Source organism: Scardinius erythrophthalmus (genome assembly GCF_964197995.2).
Source record: "Scardinius erythrophthalmus genome assembly, chromosome: 11".
NCBI classification, from domain to species: domain Eukaryota; kingdom Metazoa; phylum Chordata; class Actinopteri; order Cypriniformes; family Leuciscidae; genus Scardinius; species Scardinius erythrophthalmus.
In genome coordinates, this window is record NC_138231.1 from 38,892,868 (window position 1) to 38,908,860 (window position 15,993).

Consider the following 15,993-nt stretch of genomic DNA (forward strand, 5'->3'; position numbering starts at 1 on the left):
TGTGAAGTTACTGTTGAATCAATCTGCAACAAATTAGCTTTTCTAAGTTTTAATTTTGATTACATTTTACACTTAAAAAAAGTTAGGACAGCAAGGAAACTTGTAAAAGTCTGGGCTAGGGGTCTAATGGGCCCTTAAGTTACAGCAGGCAGCACAACCATTTGCCATACTGATGCAAAGTGGCACTGGTCCAAGCAATTGTGTTCAATAAGATTGAGATGGAGGTATGGCTGCAGTAAATGTGCTTTCAGCATATTACATGCTGTCCTGAAGACATTTGTGAGATTTAAGATCCTTCTATTTACCTTGCCGTATATTTACGTTGCAGTAATTTCTCCACGGGGAGTTACCGAGCAGAGTTATACATTTGTGTTATTATATTACTGTGTTGGTTAATGTACTGCAGTATGTTCTTTTCTCTCTGCTGTATATTATTTGCCCTGTATCCTGTACACAGAACGTGACTAGCCCTGGCTTTTAGTAAAACATTGAGCCTCATTTTATAATGAAATGTCAGACTGGCATGAGCCTGTAATATGGATGCAGATTATTTATTTGCATGAGGATCTAAACCTTTCCTTACTAGTCTTTACAGTCTGTCTATATAAATACCATCTAGATAGAGACTAACTTTCTCCATTATTCTGTTTTTGCCTCGATAGACGATCATCAGGAGCCTGAAACAATTAGCTGGTTGGCAGAGTGAGAAACCTGGATGGTATAAATCAGCAGGGAGGCAACAGGCTCCAGGAAGGTGAAACCAAAGAAACCACATCAAAAATGTCTGCTGTGCCACCTATATTTTCACGGTATGCTATCAAAATCTCATATTTTTAAGTACACCAAGTACAAGAAAATGTACACAATCGAGTTGGTTTAGTGCGATTGCACAAGAAGAAATTGATCACAATTCTATTTTCTGGTGTTAGAGAGAAATGTTTCTGGTTTTTGCTGGAGTTCACTGAGCGTTTACAGTTTTGTGTGTTGGAAATAGCTTATGCCAGACTACACACCCTCTTATAGTGTGGTTACTACCAGTGAGCACAACTGAAACTGTCCATTCAGCAAGGTTGTGCGGCGGGTCAGCGAGAGGCATGACGGAAGCTTCACTATATAAAGGGGAAATTTGTGGCCGATGTGAGATCCTCTCGCTTAAATCAGCTATTTATATGGAATCGTAAAGGCTATAATCGTGGTCACCTAAATATGACCCTCAGATTAAGGAATGGAACGGTTTAGCCTTGCTTTATGGCAAAGAGAAAAAAAATAGCATGCTGAAGAACAAGATGAAATAATGTTTGGCTGTAATCAACCTGTGTTTGACTTAAATATTTTGCTCCAAACATTTCTTTTCTATAGTTACAACTGTGGCGCTAATCACTGGTTGAGAAACCCAACCATTTGAATTTAGAATATGCTATTATTTCCGCAAAAAAAACCAAAACTGTAATGCCTCAAACATATGGGATGTTTTGGATGAACATGCATTTTTTAAACTTGCACGGCAACCAGGTCTGCAGTATATAAGCATATTGTGTTTCTTTCTCTTAATTTCAAACTAAATTGATTTTTATAAATTGTAAATACATTTTAAAATAAATTAAAATAAAATGTGAATATAAAATGTTTATGCCAAACTAATAAAAGCAAAAAAGGTAAAAAGCTTTCCCATTTTCATGTTCTATATGTTTATACATTTTAAATGTATTCATTTAAAAGAACTATAGAGAATATTGTTTTTTTTTTTATATTTCTTTCAATTGAATTCTTGAATAGCACCAGAATTTCCTCTACATTTCCTCTTGGTAGCATTTCATGGCCTTTGTGGCCTAAAAAGCCCATAATTGGATGATCCACAGGTTCATTAGTCTCATTCATCAGCCGTCAAATCAGTTATTTTTGTATTCACCCAATATTCGTCTGACTGGGGTCCCCTGGGAAGAGTTGAGCCCCGCCTCACTCCAGGCTACTCTCTATGACATTGAGTTTGGGCACAATTGATGTGGATCCCAAAAGGCTTGGTTGCCAAGATTCAAAATGAGGAATGTTTTTGGAAGAATGAACATATAGAGGCTGATTTTCAATTGTGATTTTCCATTGCATGCCATGGCGGATGGTGTAGAAAGCTTAAGTGTTTTTGTAGGCCTTTTAAGAGCAAAACAAAGAAGCATCTCTCCTAATCATGTAATGCATTGGCTATTTCTTGAAATGTCTATCTAGTTCATTGGCTTTACATAGTCTTCATGCAACAAAGACAAAATATGTTTGGATATGCTATAGTGCTCATAATCTCATATTGCTTTTTTGTGTTATTTATTGTGTAAGTCTGATATAACATGCTCTTGGTTTCCAGTAAATTTTCAGGTTTATGTAATTGCTAAAATGTAAGGTGACCAGTCTGTGCAGACTGTTCATTATTAATAATCGGATTTTACTGTTGCCAGCTTGACTTGAACTTTGCAATAATCCCCAAGTTCCAACAGGAAGTGTTTCTAAATCTGAATAAGGAGATATGAGTAGCAGCTCCCCCCAATCACCTCAACATTATACCCCGTGAAGCAGTTTATTAGCCACTTTGTCAGGCCCACAGTGTGATGTGAGTCTGTGGCCTGGGTTTAATATCTTGTTATAAATTATTGCAATGATTATCTTTTAATTCATTTAAATGATTAAATCTTAGATGCATTTATTAGGTTATTTATTGTGTTTTGAATAGCAAAATTTTACTGGCTTTATTGTTGAAGTGGTTTGGTGGTGTTGGAATGGTCTCTAACCACACTGTCATTACACCAGTCGTCCAGGGCATTGAGGGCTTCCCTTTAAAGGCTTGCACATGCATTTGAGTATAAATAAGTGTGAAAGCTAAAGGAAAAAATACACTGACAGAGTCTGTGTTTAGCTGAACCGGATCTTTCCAGCATTCTGCCTGTTTTTGTCATTTCCCTTCCCCTTTAATTGGGAACCTCCTTGGTGTTTTGCTGCTAATTTCATCTGCTGTTGGGAACCAATAATAATAATTCCATTCCATATGAGTTCTCAGACTGTGCATTAGTTGCAAGTTGTCTTTTAGTGAACATGTCTTATATGTCAGTGCTGGACTTGTGTATCCTAACAAAATGAACAATTGTATCATAAGCATACTTGCAAAACATATTTAACTATTTCAGGTTGTTACTATTTCAGGAATATTAGGGATTTATAGTTACGAGTGTGCTGTTTTCTACCTTGATGATAAGTTTTACTCCCATTGTGACAAATTATTCAGCTGACCAATTTCTGTTCACCTTCCAGCAGTGCATTTTTCCTAAGCCTAACCACACTCTAAACCTAACCATGATTTTAATTTGAAATTTGGGATCTGTGAAGAACCAAAGTTCAACCTCAGAAGAGGCCGCAGGATTTTTTTGATGACTGTAATCTGAATAAACTCATGTTTTGAACATGCTTCACAGCGTGTAAACAGCAACATGAAGAAAAGAGGTCTAGAATGAAATAGATCTATTGGGATATAGTACATTCAAAATGAAAATTGTTATCATCTGCTCACCCGCAAGGTGGTCTTTCCAATGAAACTGAACAGGAAATGGGGGGGAGGGATTGGGGTGGGTCATATGGTTACACGTGGTTTGGCACACAAGGAGGATCAGCTGTCCTTCCTGGACACACAGGTGATCAGGGACCCTGGGCATCGTTCTTCTGGTGTTTTTCAGCGTCAGTAGAAAGGTCTCTTTAGTGTCCTAAGTTATTGTAACTGTGACCTTAATTGTCTACCGCCTGTAAACTGTTCGTGTTTTAAGGACTGTTCCATATAAGTGTTTATGGTTCATTGAACAAGCATGAATAACATTGTTTAAACTCTTTCCAATAAAGATCTATAAAGCTTATTTGGATTTTACAAAATTATCTTTAAAATACAGTATCCTGAAAAAGGGACATTTCTTTTTTTTTTGCTGAGTTTATTTACATTTACGGTTTATGTGTTTGTAATGAGATTATGTTGGCCAAACAGATGTTGTGTTAGACAATCTGAAATTTTGTTGACAGCCCTAGTGAAAAATAAATATACTAAAACGTATTTGAAATACAGTTATTTTATGCTACAAATGCATTTACATAATGGGCCCTATTTTAACGATCTGAAACGCAAGTATCAAGTGCGAAACGCAAGTAACTTTGTGGGTGGGTCTTGGGCGCTGTTGCTATTATACCGGCGGGATAAATGACTCTTGCGCCCGACGCAAATCTAAAATGGGTTGGTCTGAAGTTGCTTCATTATTCATAGGTGTGGTTTGGGCGTAACGTGAAATAAACCAACCAGAGCGTCATCTCACATTCCCTTTAAGAGCAGGCACGCTTGTTCCATGGCGGATTGCTATTATAACGGCGGATTTGCCAGGCGCGCGCCAGGAGCGGTTCACAGCCGAGGAGACCGATGTTCTCGTCAGGGACGTTGGGGATGGAGAAACACACCCAAATTAACTTTGGTTAAATCTATCTATCTATCTATCTATCTATCTATCTATCTATCTATCTATCTATCTATCTATCTATCTATCTATCTATCTATCTATCTATCTATCTATCTATCTATCTATCTATCTATCTATCTATCTATCTATCTATCTATCTATCTATCTATCTATCTATCGTAATAATGTATGATTTGCAAAAATGAAAACTGCTGCTTCTGTGTAGATGAGAGAATCAAAGTGTATGCGCGTTGTGCACACGCTACATTGATTATGGCCAAGCATGCGCCCTTAAAATAGCATATGAATAACATGCGCAACATGGCTAATCACTGACTTTAGGCTAGGTTTTTTTCGGACAGTGGCGGAATTGTTTTCTAAACCTGCAAAACAGCACCAGGGAACGTTTGCGCCGGAACACGCCTCCTCTTTGCCCTGAACCGCCCCCGGGAGCGCAAATGCATTTCCTTGTTTACCAACGTGCGTCTGTGGAGGGAAAAGTCCGCTGTGCGCGGGTGCAAAATAGGAATGATACATGCGTCGGTGTACAAAGTCAATTGCGCTGGGTGCAAGATAGGGCCCATTATGTACTTAATATAAATAACCTGCAATTGTACTTTTGGTATACTAAATTGGTATACTAAAAGTCTGCTAAATTGGACCAACTAATTATGTACTTAATGCAATTTAGTTATCCAGAAATAGTGCTGAAGTTCAACTAGATATACTTAAATATATTTGATTGTGCTAAAGTGGAACTATTGCAAGTATACTTTAGGTACACTTTAAATATCTTGCATTTAAAGACTGATATTAAACAGAGATCATACTATCCTTACTAATAGTAATGTTAAACACATTTTAAGGCCTAATATTAAGAAATGTACAGTGTGCAATAAAGAAGTACTCCAAATAAAGTTTAATTATAATTATATCAGTAATTCTCAAGCAATATGTCAGTAAATATGTTAATGGATTTGTAGTATATAGTTTGAAATAAATGTTTTTTTATTTTTTACAACATGCAACTAATGATAAAATCAAAAACTGTTTTGTCTGACTACTGTTTGTCTGACTACAGCTGTATGTCCTACAAAGAGTGTTCAGCAAACAGCTTTAAACCTTCCAACAGGAGCAGAAGAGAAAAAAAATCACTTTGTGTTGTGGTTGGCAAGACAAAAAAAAAAAAAAACCCTCTTTAATTTTAAGATGCATGTGCAGATAATTCTACAAAAGCTGCGCTACTAAAGTGGAACGCTTGAAATATTCTAAACGGTGTAATTAGAGGGCTTTTATGTCATTTATAACACCAGACTTAAAAATAGAAAGCATGCAATTGTGTATTTGTGCTGTCTGGCTCACGGATCAAGTAGACTCAAGTAAATTGCTGTTGTTTCTGTTAGCATGCAGCTGTGCTGCCAGTGATTCTTTATTGAGCTATTACGGGGGCCATGATTTTGCCAAGGATGTGTACCTGGATCAACATCCTTCAACATGAAGGTGGTCCTTCAACAACTATCAAGCTTAGTCCAAAAGTTAACCTAACCATTATACAACCAGCTAATACCAGTCTTGACTACATCAGCTCAACAACATACTAGGATTAGAGCCTTTTTATGGTCATTCAAGGTGTTTAGGTTGTATCTAGCTATATAGCTTTTGGATTCACCTCTCTCAATTGCAGTTTCAACAATACTTAATCACAGAGTCATAACTATAAATCATTTAGGCCACAAAATGAGGTGAATCTGAAGTGTTTGTCACATTTGACACTAATAACTTTCTACATGGAAAGTAAACTGCTATTATACGAGGCATTGGAAAACACGTGTATAAGTCAGGACTATTAATTTTCAGCGTCTTCTGTGCAAACGACATGTCAAATTACGGGTCATCAAACACTCTTCAGTGACTGGAGAACCCACTCGTGAAGGCCATGTTATTTCAGTTCTCAGAATTATTTATTTCTAATATCGATGATTATGGTTTTTGTTGCAAGTATTTCCAGTGAGCTGTTTCACTAAATGTATTATGCTCAGGTATTTTCCTGATAGCCTCAAGGTGGTTCAAAGCTCTGTGCTATAAATTTGTCTGGTGGGTATCCTGGACTCTGTCATTGCTGGCCAGCTCTACAGTTTTCTCAAGCCAACACGCTCCTTAAATAAGACTCAATGTTTTCTACCACTGGTTTGGGCTCATAATGTTTTGATTGTTTCCCTCGAGTGAAATTTCCCCCCTTTGAGATTTTTTAGCTTGTGACATTTTCCATTTTTTGGGACAGTTCCCACAAAAACAATGCTGAGGCTTTCAAAGAGCTTCTATGATTAGCCTCATAATTTTCTTTAGCATGAATAAAAGAAATACTAGTAAACGGCAACAATATAACAATTATGAATATTATAGATGAATTGATAAGGTGATAATTATATATGCATACTGACAGCAAACTGAATTTTTGTACAATGCTGCTTTGTCCTTGTTAGTTACAACAACCCAGATAAAGCATTACAGTGTCTGTGTAAAGCATTAAAAAGTGCAGCAGCAGCTCAAGGCTCAGAATAAGGTGTTTAGTGTTTGTGCTGCTCTCTAAACAGTCCACGAGGAATGCTGGTAATTAGCTCTGTAATCACAGGCTTTGGAAAATCTGCAAAAATACACAGCTGATCTCTGTGTGAAAGGGTTTTATCTGTGGTTGGTGGCGGTTTTGTAACGTGTGATCAGCAGTTGTCTTTCTGTTCTCAGTGATGAATATCATATGACCACAAATTAGGAGCGTATTTGGCAATGAACCCCAAAAAATTCTCTTTCAGACATGAATACGGAGAGCAGGTTAACAGTTAACAACATATATGCCAAACGTGCAATATCCGTGTAATATTGAAATAATTTGCTGTCAATGATCAATGTTTTTACAGCCATGTTCAATTTGAGCAAAAACATCTGAATGTTCTTGCCATTTTTTTTAAATGAATGTTATCCCACATTCAGTTTTATCTACCGCAGGTGTGTGATACGAGACAGAGCGGATGAGATCAACTGTAGATTGTCTATGTTTGGATAGATGGTTGGATGATGGGGGTGACGATAAGCGAAGGTACCCTGGATCAGCAGCGGACTTGAATGCTAGTGAAAACATTCCCATCATCCTTTTTTCATGTTATGCAAAGTTTAAGTGCATATGGGCCCTCTTGTTTTGATCAATTCAGTCCTTTCAAACACTTCCATTTGGGAGCGAGCTGCAGGAATGTGCGCAGATGTCTTAGATCAAGGTGTGATATTGCTCATGTGGGAATGTAAGTGAGCACAGACAGGTTTGATGGAGAGACTTTGCAAAAATTTGGTTTGGTTTCAAAAGGTCAATTATTGGAGTGTCACCAGAGGAACGATCGTTGGATTTCAACCCACAAGTGGATATGTGCCTCAACATTTTATCCCCTTGCTCTGCGGTTTTATAAGTAATATCGTCCAACACCCTAGTTTGAAAACGGCCATGTTCTTAATAAATAGACTTTTTCCACAGTTTTTATGGATTGTTTTGATTTTTGGCACAGGATACTTGGGTCAAAAACAAATAGGAGTGTCCAAGATAAAGAAAAGGAAAAGTATTTTAAATTCTTAGAAAGTTACTTTTTGTATATATTTTGGCTTTATTTGGTTTGAAAAAAGTTAAAAAATATTGACTCTAAAAATGTCATGTGGTGCAGACATTGGAAATGTGTGTGTGTGTGATATTTTACAACCTTTTACCAAAAATAATATTTTAACAAAACTGTTTCACTGTTTTTTTTTGTTTTTTTTTAAGAAATTATAAAATATTATGGCAAAATGCTTAATTTGATTAATTATTTTAATAAGTATTTTTTCTTCATTATGAAATCAGGACAGTTGTATCTCATTTTTTACTTTATGCCTTCATTTTAAAAATATTATTCAATTCAAGTCATTGTATGTATGAATTTCCTTTTTAATGTATTTTTGTATAAATGAATAGTTTTAGACAAAAAATGAGCCACCCTCCACTGTGAGGAAAAACTATCAAATACTGTCTTCTTCAGGCCAGTACACCGTAGTGAAATCAACACTGATTTGAATGTCTAAACATGAACAAACCAGGTGTTCACGCACAAAGAGTTTGTTGACAAATGTTCTATAGAGCTCTCACCTGGTGGGCAGCATTCTGTGGGTTTGGTGAAATCAGCAGAAATTTCCCACACCGGGGACAAAAGCTGCGCTATTCTCTTTCAGTGCCTGTTCCTAAGTGTATATGAGAAACTGGATCAATAGATGGTGTTGATTTGAACAGTTGCTACAACAGCAACAAGTATTTGTTTCAGTAAAGTAGCTGTTCGGACAAAGCTCTAGTTTCATATTAAAGTAGGATATGCAGCGTTCTCCTTTGAGCGACTGAATCAGATGGGCACAGCTGCTGAGCAGCAAGTGTTGGCAGTGTTGTAGGTCTAATGTTCATTGTTCGAGTGAGAGCCCGAGGAGGATTATGTGTGTGAGAGTGTGTGTTTTTTATCTCGTTCAGCACTATGTGTTGCTGTGAGGTGTTCGCTCCAGCCTCATTCTCTAAAGGAGCTCATTCATGCTTCTGAGGCAAAGAGACCTGCACTCCGCAGGCTCGCATTACTGTGGGCCTTTTGTCCGGCCCCGCAGAGAGTGCTCGGGAAATAGGGATGTGCGCAACCCAATATTAGCCCTCATGTTTGTTCACTCGCTCCTCTGTTCTTCGGTATCATACCGAATGGGCGAAAGTTCCCTGGAAGTAGAACAAGTCTTAGCATGTATATTTATTTATTTTACTAATGAAATTAGTAAAAAGAGAAATGTAGTAGGCTATATAAAAAAACAGAATAAAATAAACTATATATATATATATATATATATATATATATATATATATATATATATATATACATACATACATGTATATATATACTGTATGTATATGTATAATGTATAAATATATAAATATGTTATTAAATAATTGTGTAATAATACTACTAATAAAAATAGTCAAATAAAAAAATTATAAAACTGTCAGGAACAACAAGAGCACAAATTTAACAATTTTACATTTAATTTAGCCTACTTGTTTAGAAGTAACGCTTTAAACAAGTATACAGTGTGATTCTCTATCAGTTTCAAATATGGAAACCAAAACATTTACAGGGTAAATACTGTGGCAGAGAGGCATCTCTCAGCTGTCTGTGGTGGTCAGTTACAGATGGACTGCTGTAAAATGACTAAGAAGTGCACACTGTTGGCCAGACCTTATGCAACACGGCACCTCAGTTCATCCATCTTATCCAGACAGCCACTCCCACTGTTCAAACACTGGAGGATCTGCTTCAGAGCTTAGGTAACAGATGAGTTAACAGAAAGGAATTTAATTTCTGAGGTGATTCACCCAGTGTATTAATGCAGATCATCAGAAGACAATTTTCTAAAGTTAAACTGATTGACTTTAAATCCACTCATTGTTAACAGGAGATTGGGGTTGTTGAGTTCATTTCTGGGTCATATTATGGTGCTGTCAGATGTAACATCCGAATATTTTGGTCTTATCAAGGCATTAAACAGTCAAAGGCCGTTGAGGTAAAGTGATATTTATAATCGAAACACAAATGAACTCTAGCCGCCTGTTTATTATCTATTTAAAATTATCTGATTGTTGATCAATATGCATTTTTCCTATGCTATCGGGCTGATTCGCCCTAGTACGAGTTCGTTTACCATCTAAATTATTTCGAAGCTGTTATATTAAGGTACAAATCTTGCATAGTGTGCCTTTAATCATCTTATTAATCATTAGAATTAACCTAATTTCAGAAATGTAATATTTAAATTAATAATCATAAAATTAATCATTTTGTTTTAATACTGTGCCAGTCAACCCCACAAACTGCACTACGTAACTTTAATCATGACAAGAAAATATTACATCATTACACCAGTAGGTAGCGACAAGGGACTGTATTTATGAGTGAGCTAAATAATTCTTTCAACAGATTCAAAACAAATGATTGAGTCATTGAATCGTTCCTTCAACTGATTCGTCCAAAACACTGATTCATTCACTTTACAAGTGAGTCATTGAATCATTTACTCAACCGATTCGTTCAAGAATATCGATTTATTCCAGGGGGGCAGTGTTTCGGAAAACATTGAAGTTTCCCCGGGCGCCGCCATTGATTAGCAGACCATCACCTGCTGTTAGCAATCCATTGATTCCCATTCATTTTGGCGTCACTTTGACAGCGAATAACTTTACATCTGAGGCGTTTAAAGACTCCATTTGTCCATTATTTATTTCTAAAGAAACACGAAAATGTATAAAAGGCTCCATTACCTTGTATCTTACGTTATGCCCCCGTAGATCCAGTTTTTGTAAAAATAGGCTAACGATTGCGTCATAACCACGCGACTCTCTGTCGCACAGTAGAGAAATTACCGTATGGACAGGAGGAGAAGCTCGCGGGCAATCGGGGGGACGTGGAGGCAAAATGACAAAATAATTAATCAGAATACTTAGCAAAAGTTGCTCGTGCTCCTAGCTCATGGATACCTCCTACTCACACTTTCTGTCTCTGCAAGTTTCGAAAGGGAATGATTCAGATTTCTCTTGGCACAGCTACTAGAAGACAGACGGGTTGCTCACGTCACATCTACGTCGTCAAGCTCAGTTTGAGTCTGCGCAGTACGCTCAGCCATCAGGAAGTGAGTGCTTCTAATTGACTTCACTTTTCTCCATTGAAACCAATGGGGTCGCTGTGTCCAGTTTATATACTGTCTATGATTTATTCACTACTGTCTGTCGGTCCGATACACAATGGTTGATTCTTCTGTGGTGGCTTCGTTTGTAACTCTTTCTGTTGCAGGAGTCAAAATAAACTAAAATACCTGACCATATTTGATCTAAAACATTAGTTATTCAATATAACCGTTTACTAGCATTTGTACAGAGCATCTAATGTGACCATTGTTGTGCAATGCTAGTGAGTACTGCGTGTTTACAGGAGCTGTGAAACCTGATCCAGTTTAAAGAGATGCAGTTCACTTTAATAGAGACATGTGTGTCATAACATACTCCTCAAACTGTGTTATGCTATGGAAAGTAGGTATACAGAGAGCTCTTCTGTTCTGTCAGGCCAGAATGAATGTGTCCATTTATGAGTTGTGTTTCTCTTCAGGGTGACTGAAAGTGGCGATCTCTACACGCGAAGTAATGCTTCTCAGCTGTCTGTCACAAAGCAAGCGTATGATGTCACAACCTTGTCGGCCCTTTTCCTGTGCTTGAAACAAAATGGAAAAACAAACAGCTGTATGTAACATCCCCTCTCACGCTAAGTCAAGCGGGCTGCAGGAGAGCACGGTTAGTACTAGGATGTATGCATATGGCGGGGAAGCCTGGTATTTCACACATCTGTGAGGGCAGCGTGTGGTTGTAAACGGTAACAACATGCTCTTGCTGAAGCTTCAGTCTTCCTTTTACTGCTTAGCAACTCTTCAGTCCTAACAGGACTGGATTCAAGCTTGAAGTCCAGATTTTCATGTTATATCTTTTTAAGATGCTCTGTTTCTCAAAGTCACATTTTAGAAAATGATCATCCAGCATCTGTGGCAAAATGAGATCTTTGAACCTAATCTAGGCCTTCAAATAACTGGTTAGTGGTACTTTCTGATTTCTGCCTTTGGTGGAATGGCAACCACATCCTTACATATTTGCAAGAAAACATACATGAACCAGTGTTAACTAAAACTATTAAAAATCGTTTTCACTAATTGAAATAAAGTTGAAATAAAATAAAATATAAATATTAGATGAAAAACCCAAACTTAAAAAAAATAAGTTGAAATTGAATTTCTAAACTAAAACTGAGATGACCAAAACTACTAAAAATTACAAAAGCACAAAACAAATGTCCTAAAACTTCAATTAAAACGAAAACTGAAACTATGAAAATAAAAGCTAATTCAAAAGATTAATACATACTTTAATAATAATACTAAAAATAACACTGATGCGAACCACTGAATTTGCCATAGATTTATTTATTTATTTTTAGGGATGCATGATGTATCAGTATTATATCAGCTATAAGCCAGTATTAGATATTTAATAGTTCATGCTCATTTCTCCTACTTTAAGATTTAGATTACCATTGCTGCCATTTAACACTCAGTTTATCTTTAAAAAGATGATTATTAACACTAATAAATGTAATCTTTAAATGAATGTACTGTACATTATAATGTTGTGGTGCCTAAATTAATTTATATAAAACAACTAATTTTAGTCTTAGTGTTTTATTTTTTTAATAGACCTTATGTAGCCCCGCCCCTTTTCAGCGCTGCGCTCATTGTCTTTTGACTTCCGGTCTGTATTTTCACAGCGATTCTGAGTGTTTATTAATGAACGGCTCGTTTTAAAATATTCCCGGTCGACTGACATTTGTTAAGTCATCTGCTTTAAACATCGCAGTCCTCATGATAACTTTCGTTAACTTTACATTAAGTAAATCCACTTCAAAAGCTAATTACTCCTGGACAACTGAGCGACCGCAAAAACGGAAGTTCAAAGACAATATTCGAAAGATGGCGGCGCCCTCGTTTCTCTGGCGCATAAGGTCTATAGAATTTTAATATTGGGCATTTATATGTATTATTGGCCATACAATTACATCCTTTTTTTGTGGAAGTGGAAGATGGAAATATATCACTTTGTGTAAATTAGTTGTTTAAAGCTGGGGTAGGTAAGAATGGTCTAAAAAACTTATTTTTCAAATTTGTTTAAACTTTATGTATATATCAATACATAATTAAAATGTTAGTATTCTGAAAAAGAAAGTATAAAAATCGAGTGTATGTAGACCTCTAACGACTGTTTTAAAGACAGCTCATTATTTCCATTCACTCCACCCCCTCCCTTCTGGGGTCCTTCCAAAGCCACGCCCCCAAAACACATGAACGCGCGACTCCGACAGCTGAGCTGGAAGACGCATTATTTACCTGAGATGAGCGGAGAGGAAGGAGCGCAGTGCATGTAGCATCATGTCAGAATCACATGTAATAAAAAAATCTAACTTTATCATTATGAATATAAACAAATAAGATGTATTTTAGTAGCCTACTCACTATCAAGCTATCATATCGATATTGGTAAAGTTTAAAATATATATTTTTTGATTCGCTAACGAGCTAGTTATAACTATAAGGCAAAGCTAAAAACAGGTTGCACTGATACACGTTTTTCCATTTCCATTAGTTGCACTGTGATGAAGATGAATTTCATGTAAGATTCATAACATATAACGTTAGGCCTACTAGCTGTTAAACATGTATTTTGTTATGTAAAGTTCCCCCCACAGCGGAGCCTGCCGTGAACGCGCAGGCTTGTAAACATGCAGGGTCACCGATGATGACGGATAAACAGTTATGGCACATTCACTGGTAGGGACGAAATGCTTTACATTGACTGGCCTGGCCTATGTAAATAATTATTCTAGCGATATGTAATGCTAAATAAGGTTTGCTAGTACATTATTTTAGCAACATGATAAGCCAGTGAATTAGCAGGTTTCAATTGTTGCTTTGCACAGTGCGTGACATTTTATCTGTATGTTATGCGGCTAGAGTTTTAACACTGAGTCAATGGGCTCCGACGGGCTTGTTTATCGTCATCGGTCTTTTTCCGTTTACCTGTCTTTGTTGTATGAGCAGGTTCCACTCGAGAAATTGGTAGTTTTGGTTGTTTGTCCGCCATTAGCACAGCTGCTCGGCACACCGGCAATCTTGATTTTGAATGACGGTACGCGCTGTGCAAGAGAGGGGCGATCAGCGCGTACGCGAACTTGATTGACACTGCTAAGACACTCCTCCTGGCTCTGAAGGCATCTGAATGGTTCTTTACACTCGGACCGAGTGGCAGTGATTGGTCAGAGTTTTTACTGTCCTGCAGCTGCTACAGAGGTCTGATTGTTTTCATTCCTTTTTCTGAACACATAATGTATTGACTACTCTCAGGATGGAAGGACCATTTCACCCAGTATAAAAAAAAGTGTTTCTGAACAGGATTACCTACCCTAGCTTTAAGCAGATTGTATTTGTCTGTTATTGTGATCTATATTTGGAGATCAGATCAAATGTTATGACCAATTAATAATACAATATCCACATCCAATGTAAATCCAAGAGTTCATATACTTTTCCTGCAACTTTCACTTTGATGAAAATAAGCATGAAAGTCATAATTCATCATGTGCTGTTTTATTTTGACATGTAATGTAGCTTTGCCAGTGATTTGATCTGTTTGTTGCTGTCTGATACAGTAAAGTGGTGGGAGCTGCATGAATTACAGGATCTGCTTTAACCATGAGTTAGCAGGCGCGCTCACTGCAGGAAATTAAAAGCTAGAGCTACTTCCTTTCAACTTCCCGCACGGCCTCTCATCTTGTGCCAGTGCCCTAATGAATAGTAAATTATTAGTCTCTGGCTTCCTTTTTGTCACAGACAGTTTACAGTAGACGTTCACCTTGAAATAGACATTTCATGCTATTGCACACTCTAAATAAACATATGGGATGCTGTGCACTATGCACAGTGGTTTCATATTGTTCAACTGAGAATGAAAATTGACATTACAGATGTAAGAATGGCATCACACTTTTCCTATTGTTAGATGCTAACTGGTCAAAATTACCACAGTAAAGCCACAATAGCTGTAGCTTTCTGTTCAGAATAAGTGTCACACAATGTATCGTGGTTTCCACAAAAATATTAAGCAGCACAACATAGCTTTCACCATTGATAATAAGAAATGTTTCTTGAGCAGCAAATCAGAAGACTGGAGTAATGATGCTTTGCCATCACAGGAATAAATCACATTTTAAAATATGTTAAAATAGAAAACAGTTATTTTAAATTGTAATATTTTACAGTATTACTGTTTTTGCTGTATTTTTGAACCAATAAATGCAGCCAAGGTGAGCATAAGAGATGTAAAAAAAAATGAAACATTTGTATATAGACCCAAAACTGTATTGCAAACTACGATGTTCTCTCTGATGCTACTTATACAACACCCAGACTCTCATTTCTTTCAGATATTTTATATTTATGTTTGAGTATATATGGCAACACATTTAAAAACCACACAGATCATTTTGGTAACAAACCATGACATTTACCAGGCTAAATTACTGCCCAAATCTCTAGTTTTATAACAAAACAAAAAAAATCAGCACACACACTAAATTTAAAAATAATTCAGACTTAGGAACTAAAACCTCTGTCTGTTGAACAGAGCAGTATTACTGTTTTTACCGCCTCAAGAAACAACCTCAAGATTTATATATAACCAGACAGTACCTCAGACATTTTGAATTTACAGCTTCTATTCATATAGCAAGAACATTATTTTTATTGCACGTTTATTTAAGTCATAAATATGAATGGGAGGCCTGACCACCATGAAAACACAAAAGTTATGGAACACGACTAAAAAAGCAGACTTAGAAGT